Consider the following 15172-nt stretch of genomic DNA (forward strand, 5'->3'; position numbering starts at 1 on the left):
TTCACAGTCACAGCATGTGGCAGATGTTTGTGATGCTGTGCCCTGAACAGCCGAGCATGACAGGGCGCTGTGTGTCAGTACAGACAGGTGGGATGCCAAAATGATTAAAAAGGATACAATTGCTACCCATCTTTGCCATGACTAATCCCTTACAGGGGAAGTAGTGCATAATAAACAGGTATTTCTCCTCCAGACAGTTACAATTCCTTGAGAATAGACCTGACAAAATAATGGGTAGCCTATGGCTTAAACTTAAAGGTAAAATCCAGTATCCAGGAAAGCTTCTGCAGAAACACAGGTAGAATTTTTTAAAAATCTAGGAAAGAAATGTTTCACATTTGGGTACAAAAACTTCAGAAAGCCCAGTGTGTCAGTGAGCAAACGAGAACTGGGATGGTTCATGACACATTCCCCTTCTTGAAGGGCACTATGACTGCCTCTTGTTTACTAAAGCTGTGACAGAAATAGTTGCCATTTGCTATAAACACGTGTATTTAAAACGCTACTGTAGTATATTATGTTGTGCACAATTAATTTTAAAGCCCATTTGCAGCTTGCAAATTCTGATTAAAAGCTTACTTAAATAGCATTTTATTTCACATTTACATTCGGTTTCTTCCTTCTCTGGGCATCCTGCTGCTGCTCCAATCCTCAGCTCTGCTGCTGTCCATGTTTTTCTTCTTGTTGCTGGCATTACCAGTGCTACTGCCCTTGTCTGGTGTTGTGCTGAGAAGGGAGAGGGAAGATGTGGCAATGGCAGCAGCTGTGGAGGCAGTGGCAGTGGAAGTGCTGGGATGAGCCTTAGCAAGCAGGTTTGTGCCATGGCCCTGCAGCTTTCTGGACAGCTGAAAAGGGTTAGATAATCAGGGGTCATTTCACTGATGGCAGAATCCTTTCACTTGGAAAAGACTTCCAAGATTATCACCAGTTTCATGGTTTTGTGGCCAAAGTGCTACTATTGAGTGAACATTTGGGGTGGGAGTTATCTTTGTTTTTGAGTACAGAAAAGGAACTGGCTTGTAATGAGGACAATAAAATAACCTACAGTGGCTTAAAATTTAGCACCTAAAATCTAAATATTCTATTGTTTTTTCTGCAGTCAGCATGTTCAGCAGCATTCAGAAACACTGACTGAAGCCAGTGAAGTTACAGTGAAGTTACAGTGAAGTTACAGTGAAGGAGTGAAATGATCTATTACAGATGGCTAGCACTGAGATAAAGTTCATCATTAAAATAAATTCATATAGTTCATAGAAATATATATCTGAAAAAATTACCCTAGAAAGATAGAATGCTCTAAAAAATTAGATCAATAAAATGTTTAAGAAGGTATACACATTTATTTAGCATTTCCCCACAGCTTAAAAAGTGAAACATAAATGTTGATTAATAAATGTAAAAAGCTACTACATCCCTTTTAAAGCTAAAAGGATGTTAAAGAAAATAGAGTGGCCCTTCCGGCACTTGTGGAACATCTGTGGATCTGGAATTTCCTGATAACTCTTGGTTTGTAACTTACCAAACAGGTCTTCTTTCTTTTTCATAACCCTGTCAGTCATGAAAATTAGCCTAAACTTTAAACATTTTTAAAATTTAAATTAATTTTTTTTCTGACCTCTACTCTCCTATGAGCCTTAAACAAACATGCCTTATGATTTCTGGACTGAACTGATAATCAAATGTTCAGCCAAGAAAAGCAGTTTTTTCTCAGCTTTCATTAACGAAGTTAAATGCAGGACAGGGTCCTTTTCTGGGAAACCAGCGTTGTATGGACGTCAGGAAGTACAACAGGAAGTACTGCTACAGAGGGAGGTTCCATTTCCAGTGAAACCACTATGAAAAGAAAAATAGCGTGTGATTGATATCAATAGAGGCAGATCTGGGACAAATCTGTTACATGCTATATATAAATCAGATGCTTCATGGAAAACTTGATGGGAAGTGAACAACATTTTGCAATTTAAAGCTCTTTTTGACCACTCCTTTATCAAGACTTTTTTCGTAAGATAAAGAAACTGATGGTGTCTACTGTCTACTGATGGTGATATTCCAGATGCAAAATCATGGAAAAACTAAGAACAAAGCAAGAATTATTTATCTCAGATATGTTGACATATCACAGAATCATAGAATGGTTTGGGTTATAAGAGACCTTAAAGATCATCTACTTCTTACCCACAGGGACACTTCACCAGGTTGCTCAGTGTTTCCAACCTTGCCTTGAACACTTTCAGGGGTGGGACATCCACAACTTCTCTGGGCAACTTGCTCCTGTGCCTCACCACCCTCACAGTGATGAGTTTTTTCCTAATACCTGAACTGTATCTATTCTCTTTCAGTTTAAAGCCACTACTTCTTATCCTCCCAGTACATGACCTTTTTTCATGGTTGCCCTTGAATTTTTTTAAAAATTTACTTAATTCTTTAATATTAATACTTCTTTTCTGCCATGTTAAGTTCTGTCTTCTCTTGGGGTTTTTTTGTGATTTTTTTTTTTATTTTTGTGTTTTGTTTTGTTTTGTTTTTTTCTTTAGCTGTGTGAGTAATTGTGATGGTTTAACCCCAGTCAACAGCCAAGCTCCACACAGCCACTCACTCATTCCCCCACCAGCAGGACTGGGAAGAGAATCAGAGGAGTAAAAGCTTGAGAACTCATGTATTGAGATAAAAAGAGTTTAAAGTCACACACACAGGTAAGGCAAAACAATTCATTCAGCCCCACCCAAGGGCAGGCAGGTATTCAGTCATCCCTAGGAGATGTGACTTGGGAGGACAAACACCCTCAGTCCCAACATACCCCAGTTCCACCTTCCTTCCCCCACTTTATATTCTGAACATGATGCCATATCATCTGCAATGTCCCTTTGGTCAGTTTGGGTCACCTGTCCCGGCTGTGTCTCCTCCCAGCCTGCCAGGCACCCCCAGCTTCCTTCCCCCAGCTTGGAGCACAAGAAGCAGAAAAGGCCTTGGCTGTGTGTAAGCCCTTCTCAGCAATAACAAAAACATCTCTGTATTATCAACCTCATGTTCAGCACAAATCCAAAACACAGCGCCATATCGGCTGCTGGGAAGAAAATTAACTCTATCCCAGCCAAAACCAGCACAGTAATTCTTTCAGTTTGTGAATGGCACAAAGCCTGCTGAATACAAAGTACTGCTACCCAGATGGAGTTAGTCAAGTTATTGATCTTATTCCCTGTAGAAAACATCTGCAGGTACATTTCTTTACCCTGGATTTATAAATAGGGTTGGGATTATTTTATGAACCTGCACAGGAGACAGGATGAATCCCTATTCTGTTCAGCCTGTTGCTATGAGTGTTAGAGTGCTGGAGTGCAAGTAGTTGAGCCTAGAAGGTCTTTGAATAAGTCATCAGTCATCATAACAAATTACAAGTGGGTAATATACATGACACAAATTATAGGCATCAAACTTCCCAAAGGTATTGCAACTGCTGGCAGGACTTCCCATTATTTATTACCAGATGGGGAGAGAAAGGGAGCTGGAAATAAACAAATGTTCAACAATTGGAAGAATGAAATTAAGCTACATAGTGTTCTCTGAGGCTGCTAGTATGTAAAGACAAAGGAAGATGCAAAGCTTAAAGTAAGTGGAGCTTAAATAACCCGTAGTATCTAGGCTAGCCTAAAGTCCTCTTGTGCACCATGCTACAGCCAACTAATGTGACTTTTGAAGCCAAAAATACACTACAGGTGGCCTCAGCAGTCCAAATGAGGTGACAAATGAGATGGTGTCCGAGACCAGTTTGTTCCAGACAGCTTTTTCCTGTGTCCAGAACAAGGCCAGTAAACAGATGACTGAAGAAATGTGAACGGAAAACATGTTTGAACTAGAAGATACTTCCTGATTCAAAGTAAGATAGGTGAAAAGGGCTTGGCATGTTTGTGGGTTTGGGATGGTATTTCCTCTGAGGACTGTCAGTTTGGCCTTGAATTAGAGCCACTAAATGATGCACATAGGTAAAGCAAGATTCAGATACCTTGTTGTCGGATGATCCCTTAACTGCCATTTGTTTGTTCCTACAACCTGGCCTCAAAAATACTACCTGCTACTCAGTTGCTACCCAAAACTACCTGATTTTGAGCTGCTCAATACTTGCCTGTTGCTTGAGTGAGGATCCAGATATAGGTGAGACAAGTAAATCCCTATGGATAGGGCTAAAGGAGATTTTCTTTTGCTTCACAGCTTGGCTTCCTTAATATGCAAGCTTGAATGTCTGCTCTGTGAACACATATTCACCTACAAATGTCCTTTTCAGGCTTTGAACATTAAGTTCATATGTCCTCTTCCCTGGAAAGTTGGGGTGGGGGGGAAACTTGGGAACACAGGACTCTTCTGTCAGTCTTGTTTGTATGTGAAATCAAATGTTGCATGTGAAATAAAAAACAGTGCAGTGGGCATTAGGGAAAGATTTTATCTTCTTCCTTTTATTTTGTTCTTTTGGGGATTTCTTAACCAGTAGCGTGACCCTCTCTGGCATTTGAAAAATTATGCATTATACAGTGCATGAAACCTCTCTTTGTTACCAAGGCATTGTGCCTGTTCTTTTATTTGTGTATGTGTTTGCACAGGTTTGTGTCTAACTAAACATTGCTGTGCAGGTCTATGTTGAATGAAGGCATAAGACTGTGCAAATAATGTACTATTCTATTTTAAAATGCCTAATTTTTAAGTTTTATAAAAGTCTGACATTGCAAAAAGTGCACATGCCTGCATGTGAGGCTACATGATGCTGGAAGAATTAGGATAAAGATAAAATGGAGGAACTTGAGAAAATTTCAGTGGTGAAAGAATAGTCAAATGAGGGCACCTGGTTCCTGTTAGCTAAAAGACTTCTGTTTGAAAATTTTCTGGTAAATAAGACAGATCTTACTTGGCTCTGTTGAAGTCAGTCAGTCACCCTCTCTAAAGAAATGTTCAGTGGGTTTTAACATATCTTTACTTGTGGTTACAAGAATGTACAACTCTGCAATCCTTGTGGCAATGCTACTGTTAAAGATTAGCAAGCCTAGCAGAGAAAAGCACTGTGATACACGAATTAAAATATGTTTGGTTGTTTGGCTTAAACTAGTTGTTAAGATATCTAGAACTCTCTGATTTTTAAATCTAACAAGATATGTGCATTTTTGAGTGGAGATAGCTGAAATCAATCTTAACCATCACACCAAGAGTAACTCAGCATAAAATGCAGAAAAAATACAAAGCACATTGTTCCCCAGCCTGGGGCACTCCTGCCTCATCCCTGTTCACTCTCCCCTCTGGCTGCCCCCGGGGACAAGGTCACTGAGTGTTTCTCCAGTGCCCCCTGTGCCTGACTGACCACCATCAAACTTGTGTGCAGCCCCAGGAGACCACTGTGCTGGGAGGCAGTCGCCTCACCCAAAGCTGGAGGCTAAATCTGCAGAGCTGGCAGTAGCAGGAGGACTAGGGCAGTGTTGCTATTCCCCACAACTCTCCCTCAGTCCTGCTTTGCTATGACAGTGCATTTCCATATCTATATGCAATAGGAAGGAATCTTGAGATCTCTTGCACTGATTCAAGTCTTTGCTGGGGCTGGTTTGTACTCTTCTTATTATATATCTTATTATTATATTAAATATTATTGTACTCATTAACCTTGGAGTGACATCTTGAAATCACCCCTGTGCTGAGGTTACAGAGGATAAAATTGTTTTCTTGTAGTATAAACATAGAATGTAGTTTGATCTCCATGTACTGCTTCTGAATCTATTCTCTCTGGAATCTATTCTAATGCTAGTTATAGTGATTGTGTGTCTCATGACAGAAATGTCTGGGTTACAGCATTTCATAAATCGCTGTGGTAAACAGGGCAGGTTCACCCAAATGAAGAAAAGCATTCTTAGCTGTCTGGTAGTAGTAAACACAAAAATTCAATTTATTTTACTTTTAGGCCCAAAGATCAGACCAAGTGGGTGCTACAAAAATACCAGAGGACTTCCTGTTACGGGTTAAACAAGATAATGCATGATTTGTGAGAAAACACTGGGATAGGACTTTGTGCAAGAGATATGTAATTGTTTAAGATGATTGATGTGTGATGCTTAACTTCCTGTTCTTTCAACTGTCAGATGGAGATGAGCATCCTGATCTGCATTTATCTGTTTGTGAAGCTATCTCAGACTTGTTTGTTTAGTAGAAGTCAGTGTGGATGGGCTTGTTTCAGAATTAGATTCTAAAAAGTACAAAGGCATTTTTACATTGAATTAATTTTCCACCAGGAAAGATTTTCCCAAACAGTTGTTTCATTTTAGGCAAGCTAGAAGTTTAAATTTCCAGGGAGGAGAAGCCCCTGGTGCCTGTAAAAAAGATTTTATTTCACTTTACTGCCAAATCTCTTTACACTGCCTGATGTCATTTATACTGAATGCATGCATACTACTTTGCAGGTGAGAGGAGATGGTGTTAGTTGTTTTGGGGAGGTTAGTGGAAAGATTTTAGCTTGATTATATTTTAGTTTTTTAACTATGTGCTGATTTTAGTTCCTTAGAGTGATTTTCACTTAGAGCTTCTGGTTTTGCCTTGGAGGTGCAGGTCTGTTGCCATCCCCATAAGAAAAAAGCCACTCAGAGATCTTGTAAGATATCATTCAAAATGGTATTTCTTAGCAAGACACTCCACAGACCCTATTTATGACACAGAGAGCAAGCAAGTCACCCCTGGCAGTCATCCAAGCTGTTGCAGGATTTCCTAACGAGAAAGCAACTATATTCATCATTTCTACGGTCAAAAAAGAAATTAAATTCTCCACAGAATTTCTTGTGCCCTGTTAAAAGGCAGGTCTTTACCAACAGTGCTGAGTGGGAGCTGCCCACAGGCCCCTCCAGCACCACACAAAGGCTGTGGTGGAGGAAGGTGTGTGGCACACTGACATGGCACGGAGTGGCTCTGACCACCAGCCTGGCATGCAGCACCCGCCAGGTGTGATGCACCAGAGCTGTGGTGTGAATCGCTGCTCCTAAATCAGCAGTGGTGTCCCAGTCAAAACTGGCAGTTTCCCACAAGTACAATATCAAGTCATTTATAATGCTTCACCACTGCTGTGGTGGACAGGATGGGTAAAGACAGAATAGACAACTTAAAATGTCAAAATTTCATTGGAACAGTGTCTTCTACCATATCCTGCCATTTTTTTTTCTTACTATATTTTTTTGTTCCTCCTTTTGTCAGCCTTCCTGTTTTCCTGGTTTGGGGTTGTTGGGTTTTTTCCTATTTTTCTAGTTCCAGTCTATTTATGATTTTATTATACATTATTTTCTCATTCTGTTTTTCTCAGTATAACAAAATATATTCTTCACGTCCCTTACCTTTTAGTGCAGTGCCCTGTGATTTTTTTTTTTAAATTTTTTTTTTTTTTATGTAATTTCTTTGGAGGAAGTGGTCTGTCTTCCCATTTGTTTACTTTACACTGGCCACAGTAGGGTGCTTGGATAAAGTTACTCTGAAATCAATAACCGTGTGCTATTTTGCTGCCTTTTACTTCCTCTGGACAAGTTAATATTTAACTCCAGCAAAAAGTCATACTGAGGATTTTTTTTCCTTCTTTTTCCCCTCACTATGTGTCCACTCAGTGGGTCTGCTGCCAGGACTCCAGAAAAAGTGAACAGATCTGTGCCGTTTTCTTTTCTATACTTTTGTGTTCCCAAGGTTTTCATGGGCTTCCCTAGCCACTTCACTACTTCACATCTAACACTGAATTCTCTGTCCCTTCTTACCATCTCCCTGCTGTGTGGAAAAAAGCAAGTACAGCAAGTGCTGCTCTGCTAAGCAGAGTCTCATCACTAGTTCTGCTTTTCAAAGCTTATTTTTAAGACATTTTTGGTCTCTAAGTTAATGTAGATAATTTCAATTTCCCTAGAAGTCACTATGTTTTGCAAGCCTCTGCTGATGTACTCTGTCTAACAAAAAATATACCATGTGAACCTCCATAAAATACACTGTAGAACTGGATGGCAGCAGAGTCCCAAATCTGCCCAGCAGCTGGACTCCCTGTATGGCAGAAATAATGTGATAATGTGGACTGAGCAGCTCTGAACCAGGATTTACATATTGAACTGCAGCATTGGAATAAATACTGTGAGGAAAAATGCCAAGGGCCTCTTGACATATATTTCAGTGTTATTTGAGAGTGTTTTATCCAACAGCCTAATCCTTATTTGCAGATTTTAACACCAAGTCTGAAAATTTATTCTACCATTATTATTTTGCCATTTTAAAAATAAAGATGGAGGATCTTCTGTCTGGTAACTAGAGATGTTTAAAAGGGAGGGTAGTGAAGGTTGGTTTTTTTTCTCCAGCTGAGGTTTATTTGCTTCAGCTTTTTGAGTTTGATAACTTGCATTGCTTTGTTGTGTTTTCCTGACTTCTCCTGCCTGGCATTCTTCAGATGTCAGTCCTTGAGACTTGCCATCACTCTGAGCCACCCTTCCAGCTTAGCAGTGGGCCTCTGATATTGATTGGTTTGTGCCACAACCTCAGAGAAAGATTAAAGGAATGTGGTATCAGAGGAGCACAGTGACGCTTCCTCCTTAGCAGTTACAAAATGTAAATAGCATGCAGTATCTGCAAAGATCTGCAAACATCAGTGAAGATGTACACAGTGGGCTGCATTTAAAATGTTTTCCCAAAGGGATGTTGGCATTATGTGCCTGATTCCCTATCTGAGATTACACACAAAGCTACGGTAAACTTCATGAACAGCCAGCAGAGGAGATTACCAACTGCATGGGGCTGGCCAAGGCAGTGGAGAGTATGGAGAAGGATTTGTCTTTAACCCACTTGGAATTACAGAACTGCTGACTTCTTCAGTGAAGAGATCAAGTTCTGGTGTAGACAGCAACATGTATTTCACATTCTTTTCAAAAAATGAATGTGTGTGCTGTTCTCACACAGGGAGGGGAAGAAAAGGAAAGCCTTCTGAGTGTGCTTTCAGCATATGTCTTTGTGCAAACTTTAAAACTAATCAGCTGCTGGGCTGTGCAGTATGGGCTAAGCCAGATGGGAGATGTGTAAATGCACATGTGAAGGATCATAGAGCAAATATAAGATGGTGAGGCAAACATGATGCCTCTAACTTGAGGTATGGTGGGGTATGGATGCAATTTTGAACATAAGTATTGTGTACATTAGGTGCTTTCATTTCTTTTTAAGAATTGGCCTAGGCTAACAGCATGAAATATGTATTCTATCATAGTCCTTTCCTACTATTCTAGCAGTAACAAATATGGGAAAGAAAATTTGAGCCAATGCTGTTAATTTTAAAAAAACATTTCATGGTCACTTTTTGTTGCTGATATTTTTCCTTCCATTACCTTTGCCAACAAATGACACAGAGCACTCAGCAGAAACTGAAATAATTTTGGTGGATTTTTTTTTCCTTTTTTTTAACCCAGCAGTTAAAGAGAGTAGCACTTAACAAACATTAACCAAATACTGCCTTCAGCCAAAAGCCATTTATACTACTATAACCCTAATGCCTTTATATAAATAATAATACCACCGCTGATGTATTCAGATGTACAGACTTTATGACAAGATTTTCCTTGAGATTGTTAGACTATATATCAGATAGTAAATTCCCATCAAAGGTCTCTATAATGTGGTTTCTCAGGCTAAACTAGTTTATGCACCAGCTTCTGTCCAAAGAGAGAGCAAGCTACACAATCAAGCAAGTATCTAGCCTTTCTTACAGTTGTTTATAAAAGTGCAAGTCCAGACATACAGACCTTCTGGAGCAAGATGGAGTACACATGAAAATAATTACACAAAACAGAATTGCTTTCCTACAGTTCATTATCACAGCTACTTTGATGAAATAACAACTTCATCATTATAGCTACTAACAACACGTAAGTAGCCAAAAGCCAAATACCTTCTTAAAGACATATATAGAAGATTGACTTGCTTGTGCAGATTCCTGTTCATGTCCAAGTGAGATTTGTACAAGTGCAGACTCATTTTCCTTCTAACTGCACTCCAAGAAAGAGTGAGGAAATATTTCCTATCATCCCATTGTTGTATCCCACAAATGGATTAGTTTGTGACTTCATTTGGCGGTGTGAGCAAAGCCAGAAAGTTACAAGAGAACCAGAAAGTGCTATGTGTTTACATTGTTCAAAAAATACCCTGCTTCAACTGGGCTATCTATGTGAGCCTCTGAAATGTGACTGCCAGTATGGGGAGACACCATCACATCACATGTAGCAAGCACCCTGGGCCTCTCTGAGTGAAACTGTCATTCATCTAAGCAATCATTTGACCAAATTTAACCCCAGACAGATATGGCAGTATTCTTGTGAAAGGAACACTGAGTTAAAAATAAGACAACAGGTGAAAACCAATATGCTGGGACTTTGTGGGGACTGATACTTGGGGGGTGACAAAGTGGATATGTGCAACATGGAAAAATGAGTTACTGCAAACCTCTGGTATTACATATTATTTAAAACATTTGGTTCATAAGTAATAGGTTATCTGACTCTGAAAATATTTTTCTTCGGCTCTTGCTTCTCTGGGGTGGTTTTGTAACTGTATAACTACTGGAAGAATATAGGAAAACAGTTATATGGAATCATGTGGAGTGCAGCAGGTCTCCAAACTCAACAAACAGGCTTAGCTGTGGGGTCAGACATGGTTGCTCAGGGCTTTGTCTCACTGGGGTTTGAAGTCCATGAAGTACAGAGATGGTACATACAGCCTCTCCAGGTAGCTTGTCCCAGTGTTAGTTATCCTGCCATGGAAATTCTTGAGGCCTGCTTTCTGTAGCTGAAAACTCCTGTTTCTACTTGTGGCAACTCTTGTAAAAAAATCCTAGCCCCTGGTAACCTCCCTGTGGGCAGAGACACCTCAAAGCTGCCCTCCTCCAGTCCAGCTTGCTGCCTTTCCTCACAGTGTCTGCTGAAGTCTTAGTCATGTACAACCAGGGCAGCATCATCTACTACGCTTGCCTCATCCACAAACCCAGTCATTTTGTCATAGGTGACCATCAGATCAGGCATCACTTAGTCTCCATCTTCTGCCTGGTGTGCTTGTACTTGCCTAAGGGTTTTTCTTTCAGAGATGGCTTTCCCAGGGGCTGAAAATGAGACAATCAGCCTGTAGTTCTTTAGATTGTTCCACTTCCTTTAGATGGGTATGACATCTGTTTTACCTTGGCCATCTGGGGCCTTCTCCAGTCTCTGTGATTCATCAGAGCTGAAGGAGAACAGCCTTTTGAGGATAGCAGACAGCATCCTCAGCACCCTTGGGTGCAGACCAGCTGGGTGGGTTGACAGCTCACTTGAAAGTCACCAAGTACCTCATCATCTGTCACTAAATCACTGCCCTCCCTCGAGCAGCTGGTTCAAATTTGCTTTTTAACCTCCACTGGCTGTAAAGCAACTGGTGACTGTAGCATCTTGGAAAGAGCTATGTAAAGTGTTCTGGTATTTTGACTGTCATTCTGTTCTGCTCTGACTGTCACTTTCTTTTCAGTGTTTTCTGCTCTTAGCATACTTCCAATTTTTTGAAAGACTGTTCCAGTCTGTGTTATTCATCTTAAGATTGTGAAAGTAGCCTTATGGAGGATTTCCCACATTTAAAAAATTGCTATGTGTGACTATTTTAATGCTAGAAAGATGCTCAGTTGATGGAAATAGGTTTGTGTTCTCATAGTTTCATCCAAATTAACTGAATACATGAATTACATGGCTGCACTGCCAGTCTGGCAGATACAGAATTTTCTGAAGATTCTTCAGGCTACTAGTAAAAATTCAACCTTCAAGGTCAAGTTCTCTATATATTGACTGCATTAATAGGTAAAAGCAACATGACTTCAAAAATAAATCCTAGCAGAATGTAGTTTGCCAAATAAAAGGCAGACATATAAAAGCAATTATTCTAAGAGGGTTTGAGATGCTGAATTTACTAAAAAATTAAATAGCTAAAAATAGCTACCGAGTTGAGAAACAGAGCCACCCCCCACATGCTAGATCTAATTAATCTGAAACTAGTTTCTCTGAAACTTCACTTTGTACCTTGGCCAGCTGAAGCAATGTTTAGAAGGTCTCTTAGTGTTTCTTTCACGTGTCCTCTCTTCACAGATCATGGCAGGAGGAGAAAAGAAGGTAGGAAACTCTGAAGGAGGCAAAGGTGGTAGAAGTCTTGTGTTTTAAGGGAGGGGGAAGCCCAGGAGACTGGAGATACTGAGACTGGAGGAACAGAACTCCTTCTCTGTGCCCTTAGTTACACAAGCAGGCAGAAATGTTTAAAAACCAGCAAAGGAAAATGCTTTGAGTAATTGCTGTGAAAACAAAGTGAAGTTTCTCGTTGGCCCTTCTGATTTTGGTCATTTGAAGAGAACAAGAGCTCTCCAAAGGTCCGTTGCCCTGGGGAGCAGGGACATTATCTCAGTGAAATATTTTATTTGCAGGGTTTCCTGGCATAGCAGCTATTTGAATTTAGTGGGGAGGAAGGAAGAAAAGAGGGAGGGAAGAATATGTGCGGTACTTGTATTTTGCCTTCTATTAGAAATGCTTGGAGAAGATATAAATTATTGTAGAGTCTGGATACTTATTTTTTCATTGCTCTCACACTGCTGTCTCTTTGCTGAGGATTTATATATCTCACAGGCAGCAGCTGCTCAGTGCTACAGTGCCCACAGGCACAGCAGAAAGAATAAATGCTTTTGGTCTCACTGTCACAATTTAGGTTCACCTGGGTTTGCTCTGGTGTAAAAGCAAAGCCCTTGTAGCAACAGGAATTGAAGGTGCCAGTATGCAAGGCTTACAAGGCTTTTCATACTTTAACTCTTAAGAGCACCTCCTTGTTCTGCATGCCCAGCAAAGACGTGCCACGTGGGTAACATCACTGCTAGGTGTGTTGTTAAAAACAGGTTTGCTATTTCTGCAGAACTTGAAAAGGCTTAAAGGGTGGCTCGGACTAACTCAAAATTAAGGTCAACAGCATTTCAACTCCTGATTGTAGATGAGGTATTACAAAATCATCCTAGTAATCTAGTGGTTCAAAGGGGTAATTTAACTGCCGAGTGAAAGCAACACGTTTAATTAACAACAGTCTGTTGTTAAATGAGATTATGAACATTACCATGACAGCAGACCTGTCATGTGCACTCTTCCAGTACATTTTCCATACTAACATGATTTCACATCAACACTGGGGAATCTCTATTTCCAGCATCACTAATGCAATTCACACAGCTCTTTCCAAAATATACTAAAGACTCAGTCACAACTGTTGATGCTAAGCCACAGTTTTCACTTTTCCTATCACACACCAGTCAGTAAAGCCTTTTGAATATTTCTGCTCTTTCGAAGCCTTATGAATATTTCTGCTCCCCACCACTATGTGTACCAAAGGAAAGGAAAAGAGATAAAGGGTTTTGATGGTAGACAAATTACCTTCATCAAAGATATTGAAGATTTTTGTAATTAAGTATTTTCCGCTAAAAGATTTCTGAAATATCACTTGTTTAAATGAGAGAATTAAGGGGATCATATCTCTGAAAAATTAAAAAAAAATAAGATATGCAAGATTAATATGTTTTCATGGTACAGAATAAAACACTCTTAGTTGTATGTGACTAGATCTCCCAGAAGGCTACGTTTCCAAGTCCAAAGGAGTTGCATCTGTGAGAAAAGAGTTCTAGCATCCTGTCTTGGAGTAGGTGATATGGATTTTAAAAGATGGCATCTGCTCAAGGCTCATCCTGACATGTCCTTAGCAGAATTTTTTTCATCTTTTACACAGATTAGTAATTTCCTTAAGCAACTTCAAAAACTTCAGGTTTTTTGAAGAAAACAATGTATTTTTAAATATACTGTTTTACTTCAATGATTTGGTTGTGTTCTTAACTTTTTATTGTCAAGCTCTATTATACGTACAGAAAACAGACAAACTAAAACAAATACTGGCAGATCCTAGAAGAATGCAACCATGTTTAAGACTCCAACAGCAAAGCTCAGTTTGAGAGGCATAGTATTTAAATGAGGGCACTGAACAGAGAATTTCCCACTTTGAAGATGCTGTACATAAGGCACAGCAAATAAGGCAGACAATGATGCAAGCACAGACATCTGTAGGAAGAACTGTCAGATCCAGAAAATGGAAGGGGGTAAAAAAACAGGTGAAAAAAAAAAGAGGGGGGGGAGGGAGGAAGGGGGAGCCAAGAAGAAAAAATATCCAAACTAGTATCTGTATGCCAAGAATGTATGCAAAACCAACTCATTTCAGCTACAAAACAAAAGAATTAGGATACATATTCCAGAAAGATATAGTAATGTCTTGAAATAACTTAAAAGATCAGATTATTTGGATTCTTAGAAACTGAGTAAGTATATCCGTAAAAAGTCTGCTGGCTTGATTTCAAATAAAAAACCCTAATCTAAAGGTTATTGCTTTTCATGTCTGTTAAGGCACCTGGAAGGCTGGTGTCTGTCAAAAGCAAATTACTGGTAATTTATCACACTATAGTCTAGGGCATTAAAATGCACTAAAATGATCAACTGAAAAGAAGATAATTTGAAAACTGTGGAAACTTACCTAGATTACTGAAACATTAAGCTAACAATGAATGGTATTGCTAGCTGGAATTTGGAAACCATTTTACATTACAAAATTTTCCTTATTTAAGTTGACTGAAGAGGTACTCCCTACAATATCAGCTCTTCTAGTTATTCTATGACTGAAAGAAAACCACCACTATCATTTTCAAAAAAAGCAGACAGAAATCTAAAAAGTGAAGTATTGTGGCAGAAGTTATATTAAATCATGTTTATTACTTTTAATGACTGATGCAGCAATTCAGAACTGGCAACAGTGCTGAATCTGGAGGGATTAAATCCTCCTGCTCAGCATAGTATTTGTATGTTGAAGCAGGTGACCTCTTCTTTCATTTTTATCTTGTATTGCATTCATGTTATGACCTAGGTCAATTTTTAATTGTCAGACCACTTGAAAATGCACCAAGTAATGGTGATCTAACTGGTCCTTGATTATAACTGCAGTGCTGTAGGTTTTCTGTCATTTTTTCTTGTGCTCGATAGGAAGGAGCAAGATCCAAACACATGCTCCCTTGTCAAACCAAACTTCAGGCAGGCAAGAGATAAAAGCACAAGTATTGTGTTTCTGGGATCAA

This window comes from Serinus canaria, chromosome Z (genome assembly GCF_022539315.1).
Source record: "Serinus canaria isolate serCan28SL12 chromosome Z, serCan2020, whole genome shotgun sequence".
Classification (NCBI taxonomy): Eukaryota; Metazoa; Chordata; class Aves; order Passeriformes; family Fringillidae; genus Serinus; species Serinus canaria.